The 23,150-nt window shown below is 37.6% G+C and overlaps 1 protein-coding gene across 4 annotated transcripts in view; it reads right to left on the bottom strand.

Annotated features, from left to right (window-relative positions):
* The window catches only part of fam189a1 (family with sequence similarity 189 member A1), a 105,625-nt gene that overhangs the window by 80,132 nt on the left and 2,343 nt on the right, over positions 1-23,150 (bottom strand). The gene's annotated exons all lie outside the window — the stretch shown is intronic.

A 23,150-nucleotide genomic window follows, 5' to 3' on the forward strand; every position in this document is an offset into this window, starting at 1 on the left:
AAAAAAAAAAGTTGAGCCAACTTAAAATTAAGGCAACCAGCTTCAGCAGATTTTTGAGTTTTCTCAACTTGTCGTTTTAAGTTTATACAACAAAAATTTGAGAATCTCCCACAAAAATAAGTTGAGCAAACTCAAAAATCTGCTGAAGCTGGTTGCCTTAAAATTTTAAGTTGGCTTAACTTTCTTTTCTTTTTTTTTCTTTTTTTTACAGTATATGGCCTGAGAAAAAAAAAAAGCACTTCCAAGTAGGGATGCACCGATACTGAGCTCCTGTACTCATACTCGTTAAAATGCCCCGATACCAAGCACCGATACCTCACAGCATGTGATAAGTGTCATATTCAGACAAAGAAACAGGACAACATGCAGCAGAATGGAGTTATTAGAGATTAAGGATGTCTATGAAGCAGATGTATGCAATGAATAATGTTAAACATTCAGTATTAATGCCTTTATAGCTGATGTGCGCAAACTGAAAAGCAAAGCGCTGAGTGGATTGAGCGGGAGCCGGCGCAGATGCGCGAGCTTGTCGAGTGAATATACTTTTCTCACAGACATCACTGGAACGTTTGTAGTTCGGTCGGATATGTCAAAAACAAGTGAGCAAAACAATGCACAAGTTACTTAACGGTAGGGAGGGAGGGATAGAGCGCGCGCGCACTTCTGTGATCTTTGTTGATGTTCGCTCACATAGCATGCATCACTTGGATTAAAACTGAATCGTAAATATAAGACAATTTATAGGGGCATTCACTATAAAATAAATAATTTATTTTCAACCTTAAGCATACACGACTTTCTGGCGAAAGTGAAACTAGCAGCCTGTGTGAAATGGAAACAGAGTAACAAAAACTTGTAAAATACATTTTAATGTGCATAATTAAGTGTGAAAATAACCGAAGGATATATAGTCAAACCAAAAATTATTCAGAGACCAAATATAATTTTTGATATTTTTTACTAGTGGATGCAGGACACTATAGTTCATTTATGTAAGTGAGGATAGCAAAATAAAGTAAACTGTGACATATTATATCCAAAAATTCTTCATACAGTGGACTACCAATAAAATTGATACAAATTTGGAACCAAAAATTATTCAGACCGAGTCTGGGAAAAAAACTGAAGTTCAGGTTTGCATGAACCTGATTGACAGCATGCCCAGGAGACTACAGGCTGTCATTAAGGCTAAGGGTTGCCTGACAAAGTATTGATAGTTGTGTAAATATTGTCATACTAACAGCTGTCTGAATAATTTTGGTTGATTGTAATCCATCACATACCTTTCTATCAAAGTTATCTGATATTATCGAGCTGAATTTGTTCTGACACAGTTTAACTGAGTTCTTGTCATATTTTACTACCATAAACTACAGCGAATAAACTGTGATAATGTGAGAAATTTTGAAGGTGTCTGAATAAATTTTGGTTTGACTGTATCTATTTGATAAATGAAGTTAACCAACTAACATTATACATACTCTTTTGGTTTCTGTACCCAATATTTAAAAAATTTACAAATGCAATGAAAATATCGGTATCGGTACTCGGTATCGACAAGTACCAAAAATAAAAATATCGGTATCGGGCGAGTACTGGAAAAAGTGGTATCGGTGCATCCCTACTTCCAAGTAGTAAAAAAAAAAGAAAAAAGTCTACGACTGAAAAAAAAAAACAGAAAAGCAATTAAAAAGCAAACAAAACTGTGCTGGACTATACTATGGCAGCTTTTGTTTCCATCCAGGATTCTTAAAGAGCCATTCAGATGATACATATTGAACATTTGTCAGCGTTCTGTCATTTATTCACACTGAATGCAGGATATATGACAAGCAATATTACATTTTGCTATTAAGCCAAACGGCTTTTCTGGATGGATGCCAATGACACTCTCCAGCACCTTCATTTAACAGGAGGATGAGGGAGCATAAAAACGTCATGTCAAGCTGAAACTCCTCGTTGTCACCACCATTAATCAATGGCTACATTTACAAATGATGTTTACTGTTATTATAGCATTAAGAATCCATTACTACATTTGTTAATGCCGCATGTGTAATCAGTTGTCAACTTCTCTTCTCTTTGCATTTCTCTACTGCCCTGAGTGCTTCTGGATATCAGCTCAGCTGGCCTTCATCACTGCCACAACGTGGGTGCTAAGGATTTCACAAAGCACAGACACTTTCTGTAAGGAAGAACAGCGTCAAAATTTTACAATAAACCATGACGTCAGTTCCAAAAACAGCACATTAATGATGCGTCACCACCACAACAGACCCTAAAACCATCCATCAAGGACCTTCACAATACAGAGACACTTTCACACAAACAAGCCTATTTGAAGATATTTTAAAAGACACTCTTTTTCATAATACACAAGGAGACTGTACTTCAACCTGGCAGCCTGACACCTCACTTAACACACTGCTCTGGGTGAAATATACTGTAATTATACACACACCGCATTACTTTAGTTGGCCATTTATCAAAGAGATTCCGCAGGTCCACAGAATTATTAACGCATTTTGAAGATATAGATATGTCAGATATGTGACTCAAGGTAGAATGAACTATATTTACTGCACTTTGAAATAGCTACATTGTATCATGATGTCTGTCAGGACATATTTTCAGAGAGAAAGCTAGAAAGGTCTGAAAATCCTTGAACAGAAGCCTTTCTTATAGTGTCAGTTACCTAAAGGTTTGTGTAAGAAACACGCAGTGGTATAAACTCTCCCCATTTATCTCAACACCAGCCATCCAACATTATCAACATGGCTCCACATGTGGGAAGAACTAAATTGCCAAAAATGTCAATTTTCTTGATCAGTATTTTTCTCTTGATTTTGCCTCACTAAAAATATCTAAACCTCATTAAAACAAGATAGATTTAATTGAGAAGCAAAATTGTGGTTTAAAAAGAGAAGGCTTGTGTATATATCTTAAATGAAGTATACTACCTTTATTTTTTTTTTTTTTACATTTTATGAAAACCTCTTCCACATGTGCTTCTTAATCATTATTTGGTCCCACTTTATATTAAATGGCCTTAACTACTATTTATTTACATTTAAATTAATCATTTGATACAATGCGCTTATTGTGTACATACATGTTTTAACATTGCACTTCTATTTAAAAAAACACCTGAATGTGATTACATCTGTAATTAATTTCTGTAATTACATTTATATATACACTGTTGACCCATCCCATCCCTTACACCTTAATCCACCCTTAAAGGGATAGTTCACCCAGAAATGCAAATTCTAAACAACGTATGCTGTTCTGTGTCATCAGCCCCATACGTGGATATGCTGTTTACATTGTTTACGCTTTGACTTGAACGTAAACAACGTAACCATGTACATACGTTACATAAGTTGTTTACGTATGTGATACTCTCCAAAATGGCGCTATAGGGTGAGATGGAGGAGACGAATTGTTGAATAAAGTCGTTAATTTTGTTTTCCTTGCGCACCAAAAATATTCTCGTAGCTTTATAACATTGCGGTTGAACCCCTGATGTCACATGGATTATTTTAACGATCTCCTTGCTACGTTTCCGAGCCTTGATCGTGTAAGGATCCTTGCTGACTATGGGAGGGTCAGAGAGCTCTCGGAATGCATCAAAAATATCTTAATCTGTGTTCTGAAGATGAACAAAGGTCTTACAGGTTTGGGACGACATGAGGGTGAGTAATTAATGACAGAATTTTTATTTTTGGGTGAACTACCCCTTTAAACCTACCCATCCCACCAAACCTGTCCTTAACCTTGCCCGTATCCCACCTCAATTGTAGCACTAGGTGTATGCAGGGATTCAGAATATAGAGAATATAAGAAAAGTCTCCACAGTAGCCACAAAGATGGGAGGGATCATTTGCACAGTTTTACCACACAGCTTTACCCTGCCAATGACAAGCAAGGAGAGATACATCTCAGGAGAAATATACAACAGAGAAAGTGGCAGAATGAGATACATATAACGGGAGTGTGCACGGGGGTGAATGTGAATGCTAGGACAAACCTCTTCCTCCTCACAACAGAATAAATGACAGGAGGATGGATGCTGGCTCCAACAAAGGCACAATATTGAGGTATCCATCATCACAGGGCTTCTGTGGACCTCATATATCTGGTCCTACTTCAGGACATGCGTCTCTTACCGTATGCTGTGCTACAACAACAAACGCTGTTTCTTCCTCATACCTTTATATAGATTCGTTTAGGGGACCCCATCAAAGGCAAAACGCACCATCCTAACTCATCCACTCCCCCTAGCTGGTATAAATCCGCTGTACCTTTGGTGTCCCTTCAGAAGATGCTTCAAGGGAAGCTTTGATGCTATGTGTTTCACATCAAAAGAAATAGCAGCAGATGTGATCGGCGACACTGTGCTGCTGAGGACCGTTTATACTTGCACTCCCTCCAACGCCAAAAAACACACGAGATAACAGGGATATCTCACTGAGAGACTGGAAAAAAGAGAAGATGGAGAGTCGGCGGTGAGTATTGCATCACGATAGCAGACACAGTGCTCACACTTTAAATTGTCTGGACTGCATAATTGAAAATGACTAAAAATGGCTTTTTTGAAGTCAGGCCGCCTTTGGGGATCTCAAATCAAGATATAAATGAATCTTGCTATCCATGCTAACAGAATTACAGCAGTCGTCATGAAGCCGTGGCCGTACTGCCGCTAATGAAGGTGACGTGTTGGCGTCTGGAAATATACAAATCATTAGTGCCAGGATGCAACTGGATCTGTGGCCTTATGCACACCTGTGCATTTGTGTGTCAGTAATCGAATTTTTCCCTCTTTCCTTCCTGTGTGGCAGTCCTCTCTTCTCCACCGTATCTGAATGCTACACACTCTGCTTTCACAGTTATTTGGCATCTCAGGGTTCCCTCGGGCCTCTGCGCTGATCCACAGCAAGTCCTGTGCTAAGAGCGCAAGGATCCAGGCATTTTCCCATTTTCAAACCAGCAGCTGTCAGGGAGCATAGAGGAGTAACAGCTGAATGACGCACGTCACGATTGCAGAAGCGGGCTGCTCCTCGGAAGAATTACAATTAGACTCTGGGTGAGTCAGCGAGAGAACAAAACACAACCCTCAAGAGTATAATGACATAAACACCTTGAATAATTTTTTGGGGGGGGGTTGGGGATCCATGTTATAGACCCTCTCACAGCTAACAAAGTTATTTTTGTGTAAAAAAATGCTTATCAAATATCCATAGGCCAGAGGGCCTAATTTCTTTTTGAAAGTAAAAAACTTTTTTCACATAATTAAATTTTATATCTTAAAAATGTTTAATAATGAAGAATAAGCTGAATCTTTCGAATGAAAAAAATAACTGTCGACAATATTAGCAGTAATGTTATTGTAGTTAGGTTATTGCAAGCCGTTGTGAAAAATTACTGTATATTCATCAAAAGTTTGGGGCAGTAATTTTTTTTTTTTTTCAGAAATTAATACTTTTATTCAGCAAGGAAATGTCTAAGTAATCAAAACTGATAGTAAAGACAGTAAAAAACTAAATCTATCACTGTTTCCAAAAAAAGAAAAAGAAAAAAAGGAGCAAAACTGTTTCCAAATTAATTTTAAGAAATGTTACCTAAACACTAAATCAGCTTATTAGAGTAATGAATGGAGTGATGGCAGCTGAAAATTCAGATTATACTTTAAAATATAGTAAAACAGAAAACAGTTATAAGTTTTAAATTGTAATAATATCTCACAAAATTACTGTTTTTACTGTATTTTTGATCAAATAATTGCAGCCCTGGTGAGAATAACAGACGTCTTTCTTGAATCTTTACTTGAATCTAACTGAACCCAAACATTTGAAAAGTACTATCTGAAAATAAGGGTGTAAATTGGACAGTTCATCACAATATGACATATTGATTCTCATAGCCAGCGATATACGATATTTGCCGATACCTCAAAAACGTCTACAAAATTATTGCAATACAATTTGACTCAGGTGTATATTTGATCGATTTATCAATAGTATGATAGTATATATGTTATTGAAGCAGACTCAGACACAGATATAAACAGTCAGTGATGAGATGTATTGACAGCAACTGAGCAGATCAGAAACTGATGATGCAAAATATGATGGTTTTTCAGCTTGTTCAACTTGGAGGAAAAGTAAAACAATGAGAGAAATCGATTTAACAAAATGCCATGTGTAACTGTAGGATTCAACCAATAAATCAGCCAAGCACAATTTATTTCATCTTCTGATTGACAGGGCGAGTCCTCCATTAACATTCACAGTTGTGCATACTCCTGACTCAACTGAAGCACCGCTTGCCCGGTGCTATTAATCAGGCATTAGAAGCAGCAGCACCATCAGCCTCGTCCTCACAGGTCAGACAGTGTGAGAGCTCAAGGATGTGAGTTACATGCTGCTCAGCCTCGGGTTAGGAGAAGCAGGTGAGAGCGACATGCAGACATCAGAGCAGACGCATGACCCGACACCAGAGAGAGGAGACACAGACACCGACAGAAACTCGGAGGGAGAAGAGTCACGCAAGAAACAGGCGAATAAACAGTGTTTTATGCTAAATTTACAGTGTCTGCAACATCTTCTGTACTGATTTTGAAGGAAATATGGTATATGATTAAATCTTATTGGCAACTGGAATCATTATCAAATTAGTCCAAATATTTCATAAACAAAACAGTGATCTGCAAAACCTCGTGAATGACAGGCCAATTTCAATTCTGTGGAAATCTGCTGAGCTTTCTCTGTTTTTTGGCACAGATGCCATGTGGGTATGCTTGTGAGGGATGTTGTCATTTACAAGGTAATAGAAAATGTGTCCTTTTAAACGCCTTCCTCTCCCATTTTTGCTCCTGTTCCCATTCTATCTCTCTCACACACACTCATCTTAGTCTCTTTCCGCCCTCATCTATCTTAATCTCTCCTCCTCATCATTCATCAGACACCCTCAGCAGTTTCCCACTGGTGGTTTGGACAGGAAAGGTTTTGGCCAGGTGGTTGGTGCTGTAAAAGGTCAGGGCCGGTGAGGACAGTCGCTCCTGCAGAGCTGCTTTCCTCTCTTCTAGGTCCTGGCAGTACTGTACGTCCGTGTTTTCAGCCAAGAGACAAAGACCAACAGCATCTCTCCGTAGTGCCAGGACCAGCTACTCTGTATGTTTTCTTTTCTTTCATGATGAATCTTTTACTTAACTACTTTATTTAAGAACTCTCTGTTTTTTTTTCTTCCTGCATTTAAAGGGGTCATCAGATGCCCATTTTACACAAGTTGATATGATTCTTTAGGGTCTTAATGAAAAGTCTCTAACATACTTTGGTTAAAATTTCTCAATGGTAGTGTAAAAAATACCTTCTTTACCCTGTCAAAATCAGCTCTGTTTTCAGCACGCTGTTCTAGTCCATGTTGCTTTAAATGCTAATGAGCTCTGCTGACTCCGCCCCTCTCTTCCGTGGAGTGACGAGCAGACCATAGATAAGTGTAGATTCCCTATTCGACCGCTCCAGATACGTTGACGCGTCAGCAATCTCGCATTCACCATAATAATCAATAAATATTCAAAGATATACAAGCTTATAACTTGCTGTTGTAGACGCACACAGTCAATGCGCTCAAAGCTTTGCAGACCATTCCAAAAATGGCGGATGGCTTATGTATCCCAGCCCATAGAAACAATCGATTCGGGCAAACATAGACGCATTTATGTAGATCTGGGATCAGCGCATTCCCTTCAAAGCGAAAGTAACATTAATCCTCTGCGTCTTCAGCGGCTCAGATGTCGGGAGTAAATGATGACAGCTATATTCATTATTACATCCAACAACTAAACACTTCAATCGCTTAATCTTTTCTTCCCCTGCACCGGAGTCGACTCAATGGCGGAGAGCTCTCAGCTCACTCAGGGCGGGTCTAAGGTAAGACGGTCTTGTCAATCAACTATTGTGGGAGGGGCCTGTACAGAACTACGTCATTCTGACAGGAACCTCAAAACAGCCTGATTTGAGATTTTAAAAAAACCACTGGGTGGATTTTTATCATTATAGGATGGATGTGTGCACACACTTCCAACACACATTTATGTTCAAACAACTTATAAAGGGAATTTTGTATCCGATGACCCCTTTAAAGAACAACGTCCATTATGGATGTGAAATGGAGATTTTAAAGCATCATTACAGTGATGGACTCAGACTTTTTTTTTAGGTACAAAGTGTATTGGCAGGATCAAGCACACTTAAAAGCAGGGTTATTTTCGATAACTAAAACTAAAACCTTTAAAAATAACAATAATAATAAACTTATTTTAACTGCCAAGACAATATTTTTTTTGTTTAATTTGAAGTGCAAATAAATAAATAAAACTAAATAAACAAACTTATTAAAAATACTATACACATTAAGAACAAAACCTAAAAAAAAAAGACAAAAACAACAAAACTACTAAAAATTCAAAATTTAAGTGAAAACAAGAAATATAAAAATAAAATCTAATTCAAAATATTAACAAAAACTATAATAGTATATCAATATTACTAAAATAGCTCCACTGAAAATCCTCAATTTCATGAATATTACATCTGAAAGCTTGTTTTTTTTTTTTTTTTTCTATAAGCAAAAAGTACATTTGGGGGGGAAAAAAGACAGTGAAAGCAACAAAACATCTTGTCGGCAGAATCGCTTGAACTTTTCTCCTTAAATTAGCATCACTTTTTCTGTCACTTCTGCATTGTAACATTTTATTTTCTTTGCCAGTGCTTTGATGTTGGTATAAAGACGAGGCTTCTTTGATTTTCGTGCGAGCATGAGATGTGGAAGGGAAGGCCTTGAAAAAAAATTATAAACACCAATTGCCACGTCAGTCTGATTAATTACACACCACTCAAGAAAATACACTTGAATCACGCTAACTCTAATATAGCTGCCCATCTCCCTGCCAAGCCAAATTTATGGGTGAAATGAGGGAGAGGGAAAGGAAAAGAGAGGTGAGAAGTGCAGAGAGGCGGATGCATAATCTGGAAAAAGAAGAAAAAACCCACCTTAAACTGATGAGGTTATGCTGAGGATTCCCTGGTGACCTTTTCTTTTAAATTTAATGTTTTTGCCACATTATTGAAAAGACAGTAAAGCAGTGATGGAAGAGAGATAGAGAGAGGGAGAATGAGACTGGGATAGACATGAAGCCTGGTGCTTGACATGTGGAGCACGTATGCTAAGCGCTAGACCACAGCTCTGACCTGGGACCTTTTTCTTATTAGGAAGCAATAATGTGTCCGGTCTGTTCCTCCCACCCCATGCTGATGCCACACGGAGCCTGTAATGGGACATCCATCTTGGCTCGTCACATCATTTCCTTCCGCTCTTCCCAGCCTGGAGCTAATCTCCTGTTTAGAGAAATTCCAGAAACATGGGCTGCCTAAACGGAGTTTAAAAAAAATCTCTTTAAAAGGTACTCTATTTCTTGTTTGTGTGGTTGTTTGTTTATTACAAATTAATTATGAAAGTAAGACATGTGGGTCTCAACAGTTCGAATGTCTTCCAGAAGTCATTATTCATCAAAAATAATAGCAGTAGTAGTAGTAAAAGAAACTTACGTTTAGAAATCTGACGTTTTAGAAGTTTTTTTTTTTATAGAAATTAATATTTTTATACAGCAAAAATTAAGCAGAAGCATTCTTTTTTTCTGTAATAGTAGCAGATAAATAATAATAATAATAAAATAGCAAATAATAAAATGTAATCTAATAAATAAAAAATTTAAATAAAATCTTGCTATGCATTGTACATAATTATTAGTTAATGAGGCCTAATGTTCCTCCACAAGTAACTTGCAATTTAATGTTTCAACACAGATGTGCCCATAATGCCAGCAGCCATGAGTTCTGAAAGTATATATGTGTAAATTCTGGCCAGTTTGATGCCTTGTGATGTAAACACTGTCAATAACCTCAAGTTCTTCAGAATAATTGAAAAGCTGTGATGGCCCCCCTTGTCTATATTATTAATGGATAACCGTTTGACCTCTTGACCCACAGTATGTATCTCCTCGGCCTTCAGGGCTTGAATGCATCAATGTGTACCATCACTCTCCATCTCTTTCATTACAGCAATCTTTGAATGCTTGAGCTGGGCTATCCTGCTATAATTAGAATTTTTAGAAACAAAACCCAATGCAAACATTTAAAAAAATCAGACACTCACAAAAACGAACAGCTTTGTATTGTGCAGCTTTACTTAATAATTTTCACCATCGTTGTTCTGACATGGCCATACCTCATTGCACTGCTGGTATTCAGACCACAGGTCACACCCTTTCCCAACAAGCCCATTTTCCTAATCAGAGCACAAAAGAGCGGCATACATCCAGCGTGCCATTGATCTGCCTTTGTAAAGGGCCACGCTTGGTTCATAAAGCCTCTTTGTGTCAGAAGGAAGTGGAGTGAAAGTATGGTGGCAGCATGTGGAAGCACATCTGATTGTTCACTCATTTGGGATGAATACAGAACACCGCCTGACCCGGGACAGTGGCGTTGGTAACGCATGCACACAGCACTGACCTATTGACCTGGTCCTGGTCCAGGAGTATTGGCTGTCTAACTGAAGGTATGTCGATTTTGCTGCAATAATGCCATGTACTAACTGCCAACATATCTATGGCTCAGAAAATGTTACAGTATACTAGAAAAAAAATATGTTTGTTTAACAAATACACTTTACCTTTCTAAACAAGAAATCGTTTACTTAACCTCATTCACCATTTCTAAACCTATTCTGTTGAGCACATAGTCAGATACTGCGAAGAACACTGCACTGTGCAATAGTTTTCATATACTGAAAGCATAGTGAACAAGGGCTGTCAAGCTCCAAAAAGAACAAAAGAGCACCATAAAAGTATCATAAAAATAGTCCATACCTGTATGACTCATGCATTGCAAGTCTTCTGAAACTATAAGACAGCTTTTTGTGAGGAAAATTACGATCTTCCCATTTTCTGTAGATCTCATTTACATAATTAAACTTGGTGTGATGTGACCGGCTACAAGACCACGTAAATCTATCCACCTTATTTTTAATGTAAGAGCAGATGAGGCCAATTTTACCTTAAATGTGTGACGCTTCGGGTGTCAGCCGCTTCCAGTTATTTTAGCTGTACAAAACTAATCTTCTATGCAGCTTGGAATTATAAACTGGTATCAAATTATTTAAATTTATTATCAGAATCAATCCCACTGGATTGGACTGGCTGGTTTGGACTAGTAGCGCATGTAGTTTTACCATTTCCTGCACTTCTTCTAAATATTTACCCACAGCAGCTAATGAATCAGAAGTCTCGCACATTCACAGAAAAAAAACAAACAAACAAAAAAAACTTACTTCCACGCTGAAAAATGCCAAGCATTTGACATCACTGACATCAATCCTGGTACAAAACAACTTTATGGGCCAAGTTTGAATATGCAAAAGTGCGAATGAGATTTGAGAGCTGTGGGGGACACGATTTCCTTTTGTGTTATACAGTAGTCATAATGAATTAAATTCTGCACTAAACTATGGTGGTGTCAGAAGATCTGGAATATAGTGCATAACACATATGATTACTTATGAGACTAACACATTACTAATAACACCGTTCCAATTTTGTAACTCTATTTCTGTTTCGCAGAAGAACAAATATAACACAGTCTGAACAAGATGAGCAATTATGACAAAAGTTTCAATTTGATGTGAACTATTCCTTTACATAAACAAGAGAAAGAGATACACCTTTAAGCATGAACAGACAGAGGAACAATATAACACTCCATCAGATTTATATAAAACTTCATGGCACCTTTTCTGTGGTGGGAGAGCTAATGGTGTGTAAAAGCTCTCTGACATACACACAGTCACTCTGACATTTTGTGAACATTTCTTTCCATATTGCTCATACGCCCAACTGCACTCAAATTCCCTTAAAATAAAAATAAAAAATACAAGTAAAACAAAAACAGTACAACATAGTAGTTTTTGAGAACAACAGCAGTTGTACTGCAAATAAATATGTAGGTACACTACCGTTCAAAAGTTTAAAGTCAGTAAGCATTTTTCAAAGAAATTAAAATTAAATAAAAAGTATAAATCCATTCAGCAAAGACAATGTAAATTAATTATAGGTTTTTATTTTTTATTTATTTATTTTTTAAATCAAAGAATACCGCAAAAAATGTAGCAGCATATAAAAGATTGTCAGCATATTAGACTGATTTCTGAAGAATCAAGTGACACAGCTGAAATTCAGTTTCATTTAAAACTGTAATATTTTTACAATATTACCGTTTTACTGTATTTTTGAGCAAATAAATGCAGCCTTGGTGAGCATGAGACTACTTTCAAAAATACTAACAAATTCTTATCAACCCCAAACTTTTGAACGGTATTGCAGATTCTGCCTGTATTACACCAGCCTGTAATCCATATCTGAAGTATTGCACTGTCAACAATGAGTTGATTTAATATAAAAAGAAAAAAAATCTCAAACACACACACACACACACACACACAATACTGACTCGCATTCACAAATCACTGCTCCATTTTTACCAGCCACAGGAAGAGCATGAGACACACCAAATACAAGAGGGTGAACACAAGAGGTCATCTTGGACTTCGAACACACAAATCGTTCACAAGCACAAACGTCTGCAAGACAGCCATACACTGTATGTGTGAGGTTCGCGTTGTGTGCATCTGTGGGGTTTAAGGAGCAGGAGAAAGGGGAGTGTACTCATTAACACATCTGCAGTCCACAACGGGAAAATGTCTTTTATAGCCTACAAGATTTATCACTGCGAAGCTGCAGCTCACCACAGGCTGCTGTTAAAACTACTGCTTCATAACAGCTCTGACTCATCCCCTGAGCTCACATACAGACAAAATACACAACCCTTTAGATGCTAAGCTTCAATCTTTAACTGCACTGGGAGCAACAAAAGTTTGAAATGGATTTCCACAACAACAGAAAAATGTGTCTGTATTGGTATTTGAGAGCAATATTTCTCTCTCTTTGTCTTCAAACACTCCGTTATCTCCAATAAAAGTCTGAGTGTGTGCGTGTAGGAGAGATTTCCACACTAATTACAAGTAGTACCTTTCATCACGTCACTCAGGGTCAATATTCAAAGCCACCGGTGATGTAAAAGGTTGAGTGTGCTGTATGTTGCGTTTGATCATCAGAAGCCCAGTGCAGGTGCGCTAGCCAGATCCAAACACGTCTTAATGATGCATGACAGCCTCAGGAGCAGATCACTTTGACAGCAGACACTGGATGCAATCCTTTAACTCAGATCTGAGAGGCAGTAGGCATCTTCTAAGAGATCTGAGGTGCATTATCCAAGGCGCAGGCATCCAAAGCGCCCACTGTAGACGGTGGCAAGCAGAAGATCCTATCCCTTGGCCTGGCTTTTTGACGGACAGCTCACCAAATGGAAGCTAATACCTCCGGAGTAAGGCTAACCGTACGAGTTGATCTTATTATGCCAACTTCGGTTACGCCTTGGCTGGAGCTCAAGCTTTTTTCATGCTAAAGCTCATTAGATTTATATTCATGCCCTTCGGTGTAGATCAGCACACTGTATATCTCTTATTTGGGATCAATATGTCTTATATGGTTTACAGAGCGAGGTGGGAAGCTTGTAAAATTGTTAATCCTCTTCTTGCCTGCAGGTTTCTTTGCATAAAAATGATCTTTTGCCATTTGTTAGAAATTTATTCAACATATAATTGAGGTTTGGCTGCTTAGATTTTCATCAGTAACACAATAAGGTTCAGTAATTGAACAATGAACAATTGAACAATGTACTTTTACAACATTTATTAATCTAGGTTCTAAATGTTAACTTCTAAGAACTTTTTTTTGGGATGACAGAATTTTGATTTTTGGGGAAACTGAATTGAAAAGTATTACACTGTAAAGGAGTGCCTGACAGGCAAGGACAGCAGTCACGATGGGATGGACAGTCTGTGTTACTTTAAGAGACGGAGGGAAAGTAACACTAGCATATGAGCAATGAGATGAATATTAGTGTAGCAAGGATAGTCTGAGTCCCTGGAGATGAGACGCTCAAATGATAGGAAAAATGAGCCTACTTATAATAAAGAATTGCACAATGAAAATGAATTACTACTGACCGCCGACACCTGAACAGCTTGCAGGCTCACAGGGGAGCTCGTAACCTGCAGTGATTTCTGGGAGTGCACAAAAAATGAGGTCACCGCAAAAGATTAATGACTAAGGCAGACGTTACAAAGCTGCGCGATACACTCAAACAAAATAACCAGGCGGGAAAAACATGCAAATCGAATCATTGATCGGAATCCATCTAATTAACTGATCTAGCACACTTGGTCAGAGATGGGTGATTTAACTGTGAGTGGCGTGAGAGCAAATTCAGTAATGGAGTCTACAGACGAAAGTGATTGATCCGAGGAGTGTCCATTGATACCAACCACCATGGACCCTTGAGCTCCTGAATGAACTCATCCTTTCCCTGAACCTCATTTTTAGGTAACCTGACGAAGCATTTTTCCAATGTTTTACAGAATGAGATTAAAATTTTATTGAAGTAAGCACTTCTGGCACAACGTTATCCTGCACCACTTCACAGACAATGAGTGGAATTTTAGATTGCCGCAACAGTCATTTATTATATTCAACAGCAACAACATCGGCTCGATCCGTGCATCATTACACCATTTCTACATCATTGCACATGCACAAACCTTTCCAGTTTCAGTTTTCAATCCAATCAATTGTGTACATGTCCTACTGAATGGATTAGAAAAGGTTTATCCCACCCCTCTCAACCCAGTTGAAATTTCAATGGGTTTGGGCATTTTTATTCCGACTGAGATGTTTACATGGAGCATTTTCATTCAGATTGGACTTTTAAACCAACTGTAATTGGAATACAATGCTCCATGTAAACGCACCTAGTGATGCACTGAAACACCGAAACAAAAATTAAAGTTTAAGTTTAACTTAACCTAAAAAAAACAGTTAACTGGTAACTGTGTACTGTTAAAGTTGTCGTGTTTTCAAATAATTAAAAAAAAGATATAGTAAGGTTCTTGTAAAGAGCCATCTTTCATTATTTCAGACAAATATATTTTTACAAATTTTGGTACTCTAAAATCATTTTTGGTCTCGGCGAAGTGCGTCCACACTGCTGACAAGTTTACCTGTTGTAGCTTGTATGTACAAAATACACAATCAAAATGTGTCAAAAAAGAAGCACTAATGTATCCTGCAAAACTATTTTCTCTGAAACTGAATTATTTGCTGTTATATTTGGTTGCTATTTTTGGTGCATCACTAACTGGTAAATGATTTGAATTAATGCAGCATCCAGGTCATGTGCATCAGTCCATGTGGAAAAGAAGATGCATTTAAAAAGTATCAGTTTGATATAATGACATGTTTCTAAAAACCACATAAAAATAAAATGAACTGTGCTTACTCGTGTTATATGTCAATCATATGTTCTCTTACTGTCTGAGTGGGCATTTCTAGAACAGAAGAAGCTAAAAGTGAACTGGTAGCATACAGCAGTGTGGTTCAATGAAAGAGATGATCATAGATACAGTCACTGTGTGAACTCACATGTAAGTACCTATTTAGTGTTAGTTTTAGCTACAGTGAGAATTATTGATGTGTTGGTCGACATGTGAGCAAGGAAGCATTATTCTTTCTTTTTTAATGGGCTGCCATTTGCAGGAATTATGGATTACACATGGACTGCTCATGGAAATCTCGTCTAAATATGGCCACCTGCGGCTGAGAAGTTTCATTAAATGAGATCCATCCCACCTCCTCAGTCTTTAATCATGTTTCGTATTCAGAAACAATTACGCAAGGCAATTTAGCCAACCCAGGAAATGAACAACTCCCATCCAGGCCTTTTCTCTCAGGCAAACTTGTAATTTACCAATTAGTATGCAAAGAGAATTTAATTCTGCCAGCTCCACACACAAACCACAAAAGCTATTTTTCCTCTTTAACTCCATGTCTGAACCATTAATCACTAATCAAAGCTTTTAATGACGCAGAGACAGACACTTGAATATGTGCACAAGGTTCTCCTGCTGGAATTACACTCTTTTAATGGTAAATCCTTATGGATGGAAAAACAACAGAATTGCTCTTGCATTATCAAAAGCAGTCCAGATTTTCCAGTTAGGGCAGAAAATGCAATCTTGAAGTTATGTAACTGCTAAAAATCTACAGACCTATTCAGGAACTCTGATTTAAAATAAAATAATAGTTAAAATTTGATTGGAATATGAATTAATTAAAACACAACCTGCCAAAGAGAACAAAATCTATCCCGTGCAAAGCCCTATATCACACTGCAAATACAATGTGTTTTATCCATTCTTTTTGTCCACCTCTCTCTTTCTTTCTCATCACAATGTTCCAATGAGGCTTCTCTATCACACTTTACAAAGTCACAATGAAACAAGGCAATAAGTATGATGCATTGAATGCAATGCATGAGCAAGGATCCAAAATAGTGAGTGAAGACAACAGAGGCTCCTCCTCTGCAAAGTATGAGATGAATTCTGGCACAGAGTAAACAGTGGTGACCACAATGAAGTGAGCTGATTAAACTGAGCTTGGGAGAACTGACAGTGTTTTTATTTGCGGGTATGCTGGCATGAAGGGGAAGGGAAAAGACAGGGATGGATTAGAAGAGCTGAAAGGAAAAGTTGAAGTTCAGAGCTGGGATGGGAGAGTTCACTCATTTGGGAATTCTGGAAATAAACCCAGTCTCGCACTCATTATCAAATGCTCACATTATTGCATGTAGATACTAAAAACATAAGCCCTCCAACCCATCATGATTAACAGTCTAATTTAGAGCACATTGTTTTAGTACCTCGCTTGTGAAACTACATGATGCCCACACAAGCACTCCTACATACTCACTGGTCACAAATATACTAACATGGTAAAGAAAAGCTTCATGTTAGAAACAGAACTTTAAATTATGAGCAGTGTTTGCTAAAAGTAGAAGGCCAGGGGCCTCATGTATAAAACTCTCGGTAGATTTCATCCTAAAAGTGTACGTACGCACAAAAGCTAGATTTTAGAATATATCAAAATATCCATAAAAAAAAAAAAAAACTGTTTAGTTCCAAAATAAAGAACCTATTTTAGAATATACTTGACCTCATTCTTTCCACTGAAATAGTATTCCAATTGTTTTAAACACATCAAATCAAATCAAATTTATGTAGTTTTGCTGAAAAGGTGAACATTTATTTTTTTAACAGCCATTTATTGCAGTGTAAATAATTGTCCGACTCGCGCGTCACTGACAAAGTATTTCTAAAAAGGAAACAGGCAAATCTTACCGTTTTTATTTTATTCAGCAGTGTCCGCCATGATATCGAAGTAAGTGTGCATCATTGACCATTGTTCTCGCTAAAAAAAAACTGCTCATAACACGAGATCTGCAGTTTAGTTTAAATATGAATTATTATAGCACTCATCGCTGTCATTACAACATAGCATGCCACAGGAAAAGTGATTAAGCACATCAACTACAAATATGTCTAAATACATATTATTTTGGTTTAACTTCTGTGTAATGACTTTATGCAATGTCAGTGCTTATCTCCATTAATGAGAGTTGAATATTTAATGTAAATTTGTCTATCGAAATGAAAACGGTTTAAAATCCTTGTTTACTTCATTACTCCAGGAAAAAGAGTGCGTACGAACAGTCAAGAGCATCCGTACGGCGCGCACATATTTACGCCAAGTTTATTTTTTATAAATCCACAGATAAGTGCGTGGAAAACAGCATACGCACATTTCTATGCCCATTTTGTGCGTACGCAATGTTTATACATGAGGCCCCTGGAGTTTGATGTTTTCCTCCTGTTCTAAGTCTCTACGGCTGTGTTACACGAGTCAGTTCTGATGCTTGACTAATGTGCAGCCCAGCAGCAGAGCATCTCTACAGCAGAAGCACACACTCAGCCAGATGAGAAGCTGACATCAGACATTTGTGAATCTGGGATTAATTAATAAAAATGTGACCTTCTGTATAGAGCCCTACATGGTATTAGGGAAGAACAGATACTGAGCCAGATATTATGGTTGATATTCTGGCCAATAACCCATATATGGATAATATTATAGTAGTTTGAGTCATGCCTGGTGTAGAAACAGTGTGCTCTTCAAGTGAGTGTTTATTTAAATCATCAGTTGAGATGCCTTGGTGTTGGACAATCAAAATAGTGGAATAGGTGGAAATGATGAAGTCACAAAGAAACTGAAATAGCCACGGATTTTTTCTTCTGTATTGTGAGTTGCATCTGATCGTAACGCTTTATCAAAATAGAAAAAAGCAGGGCACGGACTTGGTTCTATCAGTTGTTGATTGGATTTTGAAAACAGATAAGATAAACTTGAGCTTGCAGGGACAGGGTCTGTGTGGACAAAATGACTGGAGAAGTCATGTATGTGTCACAAGAGAAAAGTTTACACTGGAATATCAGTTATGACATTTAAATAAAAAATTATGGCCGAATAAAATAAAAGGAAATGAAAATGAAAAAGGAAAAAACAAAACATACATGGATGAACTGTATTTCTGTCATGACAACTCGGAGGGATTGGCATGGTAATGTACATGACAATGATAATGTATTTGGTCTCAGAAAAATAGATCTTCTACGCTGCTGCCGTGGCAGAACAAGTAGAGACTTGCTACTGCCAATACATCCACAACATGCTGCTGTGAGCATGTAAGAAATACTGCTGCTGCAAATATATCATACATGAAATAACCCCCCATAGCATTCATGAATCACCTCGTAGCAGATCTATACAGGTGGAGCTGGGGAAGGTGGAGAGTTTCTGAAACACGCTGCGAAACTGCTACAACAACACTAGTCATATATTTGAATGTTGAGCAGAGAACTCATTGGCTACCGATACAGGAGAGAACCAATCAGCTGTGCCACGTGAAAAAGATGTCCTTAGGTCAGGTTGAGTTAGACCTATCGGACTGCACATCTAGAGTTTCATGCCAGAACTCTGTATATAGAGTGAAAATTAAAATTATTTATGCCGACTTTAAATATCCAATAACGGCCAATATCAATACCTTTTAAAATATTGTGTTCACAATTCTCTGATGTTGGTTCATGGCCACATCACATGCGGGTAAACAATCTTTACTTCAGTGTTTTTTTAATAACTGAATTATTTATTAGCTGCAGTTCCTTTGTAAAACCCCGGGGGTTCATGAATCCCAGTTTGGGAAACTCTATTTATCACTTGTATGTGAACTTATTAAACAAATGAATAAATAAACGAACAACTCAAATGTACAAACAAATGCTTTATGAATCAACAGCTGATGTGATATTTGAGCACCTGCACTTCCATCTCACTCACTAGCTCTGTGGGAGTTTGTGAGGAGGCAGTTGAATAAAACTAAATTCTGAATCAATACACACATCATCCTTTTTCTCAGCCTTCTCCTGTAATGCCCTCAGAAGGACTCGGATCTAAAAGTTCTCAGTGATGCAGGGCACATGAAAGTGACGGAGGTGCATTCAGAGGACACATTAACACACTACTGCAACCCACCTTTGCCAAACAATAGTACATCTGTTTACACCACAGAGTGCCCCTTGAGAGAGTTCATCCTTAACCGTATGCCTTGTGTAACTGTCAGTCAGGTTTGCCCTTGTTGCCAACTCCCTCTCCAAATGGAGCACTGCAATGAATTTCATCCCAGAGTGGCCATCCAGAGCAGCAGGGCTGCTTCACTCTGTGGGGGATAATGGGAAAAGGGCACCTCTGGATAGCCCTGCAACAGGATTTCCTCTAAGCTGCTAACTGACTCAGAAAGTTTTTTGGGATGCTTTGCTGGAAATTCACTAAATGCTGTTGCAAACATTACAAACTTCACACATTCAAACATACAGTATACACAAAGGGACTTTTTGCACTGAATACCTGTTCAAGACACTGAGGCCAACTGCAGTCTGGTTAATGTGTATACATTACAGTTCAAGAGTCTCTTAAACATTCTCATAATCAAAAATACAATTAAAAAAAAAATTATTTGAATTTATTTGAAACAGAAATATTTTGCAACATTATAAATGTCTTTAGTGTCACGTTTTATCAATTTCTTGCATCCTTGCTGAAAAAAAAATCTTACTGACCCTAAACTTGTGAATAGTTGTGTACATGCTCGACAAAGCTGAGCTACAATCACATTATCAAGGTACATTTATCAAGGTCCAAATTCATAAAAATATTTCAGTCTAGCTAAAGAGTGTAAAGTCATCATGAAACCAAAGTTGTGACAGACTTCACAACCATATTGTGATGTACTTTCAAGCGAAACAGCTTTCAAAATTGAAAAAAACAAAAAAAAAAAAAACAATTGAAGGGTGGTGCTTGATTTTAGCCATCATTTGATGATTGGACAGCAGCAGAGTCATTTCATGGTAAGAGCACGTTTTTATGAATTTTGATTAAATATTAATACATTTTTTAATAAACAGATTAATTTTTCACAATAAGACAAGTAGCATGCATTAAAGAAAGCAAGGTTGATTTTAATTTTGGTCTGAAAAAAAGTTCAGACTGACTGAAATCAAACTTTTCAAAGAACATGTGGACATACTTATTGTATCACTCACTCACTCACTCACAAAGAGTTCTGGTTATTTTTTTCACTTCCAGTCTTGCTAGATTCAGCAGGAAACTGTTCAGGTCTGCGTGGAATGTGATATCACAGAGGGTCATTTCATATAAGCCTGTCAGGACTCGTTTTGTTACCCTAGTGACATGTCTGTTTATGGCTGTCAGAGCTCCAACACCCTTCTGCCATATTCCTACCAACACTGAAGATTCTCTCTTGCAGACTGTGATGGGCCTTGAATGAAAGGATCTGTGTTTGAACAAAATAACAAAATGACTTGTTGCATAGCGAAAGAAGGAGAAGCACGAGTTAAATTCTCACATGAAGGTGGATTAACAAAATACTTCTGTGCACACACACACACACACACACACACACACACAGAAATTCAGAGATCTCCTGCTGATCAGGCCTCCCTGCTGTGGTCAGAGACTTCATGCAGGCTCTCTGTGTCTTTCTGATGTTGCAGCAAAGAAAGAGGGATGAGAGATGTGGGGAAGGTTGGGTACATGAGGAGCAGAAAGCTGAGAGAAAAGACGTAGGAGTTCTTAACATGACCTAAACTGTTAACCAGAAGTCCTACCAAAAAATATGAAGTTTTTATCTTTCTCTGCCCCTTGTTCCTCAGCCTCTGCTCTATTCTCTCTTTGTTTGTTTTTAAGTACAAAAATTGTACCTTTGCTATTCAATGGGGCAGTATACTCAAGGTACACCTTTGTACCTTATCTACTCACAAAGGTGTATGTACCCATAAGATACTAATATGCACCATTTGGGGGTACAAAAAGGTACTTTGAGGGTACTGCCCCAGTGCCAACTAGGTACAGCTATTGTACTTTTCTTTTTTTTCTGACTTTTTATACCATTTCAAGCAGTGTCAGTAATATCATTCAGTTTAACATGCTAAACTGTATGAAATAACATTTGTAATTGTTTTATATAAATAAATACACATGCATTTTAGGACCTTATATTACTATACAGAGACATATAATATTTGTGCTTAATTATTTTAAAATACCTCAAATTATGTAAGGGAACTGCAAAAAAACAAAAGTTATTAAAAATTATGGTGGGAAAATGGTTAAATGCGGGTAGTCTGCAGGTTAAAGCGATTCCCGACAAAGGGTAAAACCATGGAAAAAACACGATTGGACTAGTTTTGCATAGCAATTGGGCTATTTTTGTTTCGCAAACCTGGCAACCCTGCAAAAGATGGATATATTTATTTTTTAATTTTCTTGGACAAAATAAACTGTCTGAAATACAAAAAATCAGATATCAGCCAATACTGAAAGCAATATTGGTCAAATAAATAAATATTATCAATATATATAGGCATCTTTAAATATTCAAAAATATACCAAATATAACAAAATACTGAGTATCCTAAAAAGAAAAAGATTAGATTACACAAATGTTTCTTTATAGTGGAAAAATGTTCCTTAACTTATTAAAACGTTCTTGACACTATGAAAAAAAAGAGCCGTTTATTGTAAGGTTCTCTGCAGAACCCAAAATGGTTCTTGTATGGCATGAACCATGGAGTGTAGGAACGTGATGTAAAGAAACGGCGGCATGGTTACATTTTGAACACTTTAAATCATCACATTTCCCCCCTGCACAAGGACAAGCACACATGCTGTTCATCCCCCTGCCCAGCTCACTCAAGACCACACCATTAATCCAGCCTCTGATTGGCAAGTAATTCTGCAGAGCTCCATTATGCTCCAGCCGCTCAGCCCACTCCTGTGAGGAGCACAGCATGTTCACCAGCTCTTTGGCGCTATAACCTCAGGCCTGGACATGGTGATCTGCCCCCACTACAACCCAGAGGCGCAAATTCTATCACAACACCCTATTAGATATTTAAATTAAAACCAGCTAATCCTCCTGCACCTTCAGTATACATCTACATGAAAATCTATGAAACCATACTGTTACAAGAAGCAGCTAAGCTTTCTCATAGCCACGTTTCCTTATCTGCTGCGTACAATACATTCAGCGTCTGGAGAATGATCAGTGAGCCCTGATGTTTGACCTCTGACCCCAAGGCTGGTTATCTTTGCCACCACACATGTCCCGTCCCATCTATATTACATTTTCACAACCATAATTAACACTGAGCTTTTACATACGCCTTCTATGGGAAGAAATAAAGAGTGTGTGCCTTCATAAATATTTACTGTACAGCATTAAATTTTAAGGTGTTGAAAATACTGTCCTACAAAAGCTCCTTGTACAGTGTCCTGTAAAGATGAATCAGAGGGTTGTGCTTATGCTGCTTTGTGAAGAGCAATGGCCATGTAATTGTTACTGAACATACACACACAAAAACACAATTAAATGTTAATTCTGTTCTGAATGACAAATGCACTGTAAAAAAAAAAAAAAAAGTTTACAGTGCATTTGTCATTCAGCACA

This window comes from Onychostoma macrolepis, chromosome 07 (assembly GCF_012432095.1).
Source record: "Onychostoma macrolepis isolate SWU-2019 chromosome 07, ASM1243209v1, whole genome shotgun sequence".
Taxonomy (NCBI): Eukaryota; Metazoa; Chordata; class Actinopteri; order Cypriniformes; family Cyprinidae; genus Onychostoma; species Onychostoma macrolepis.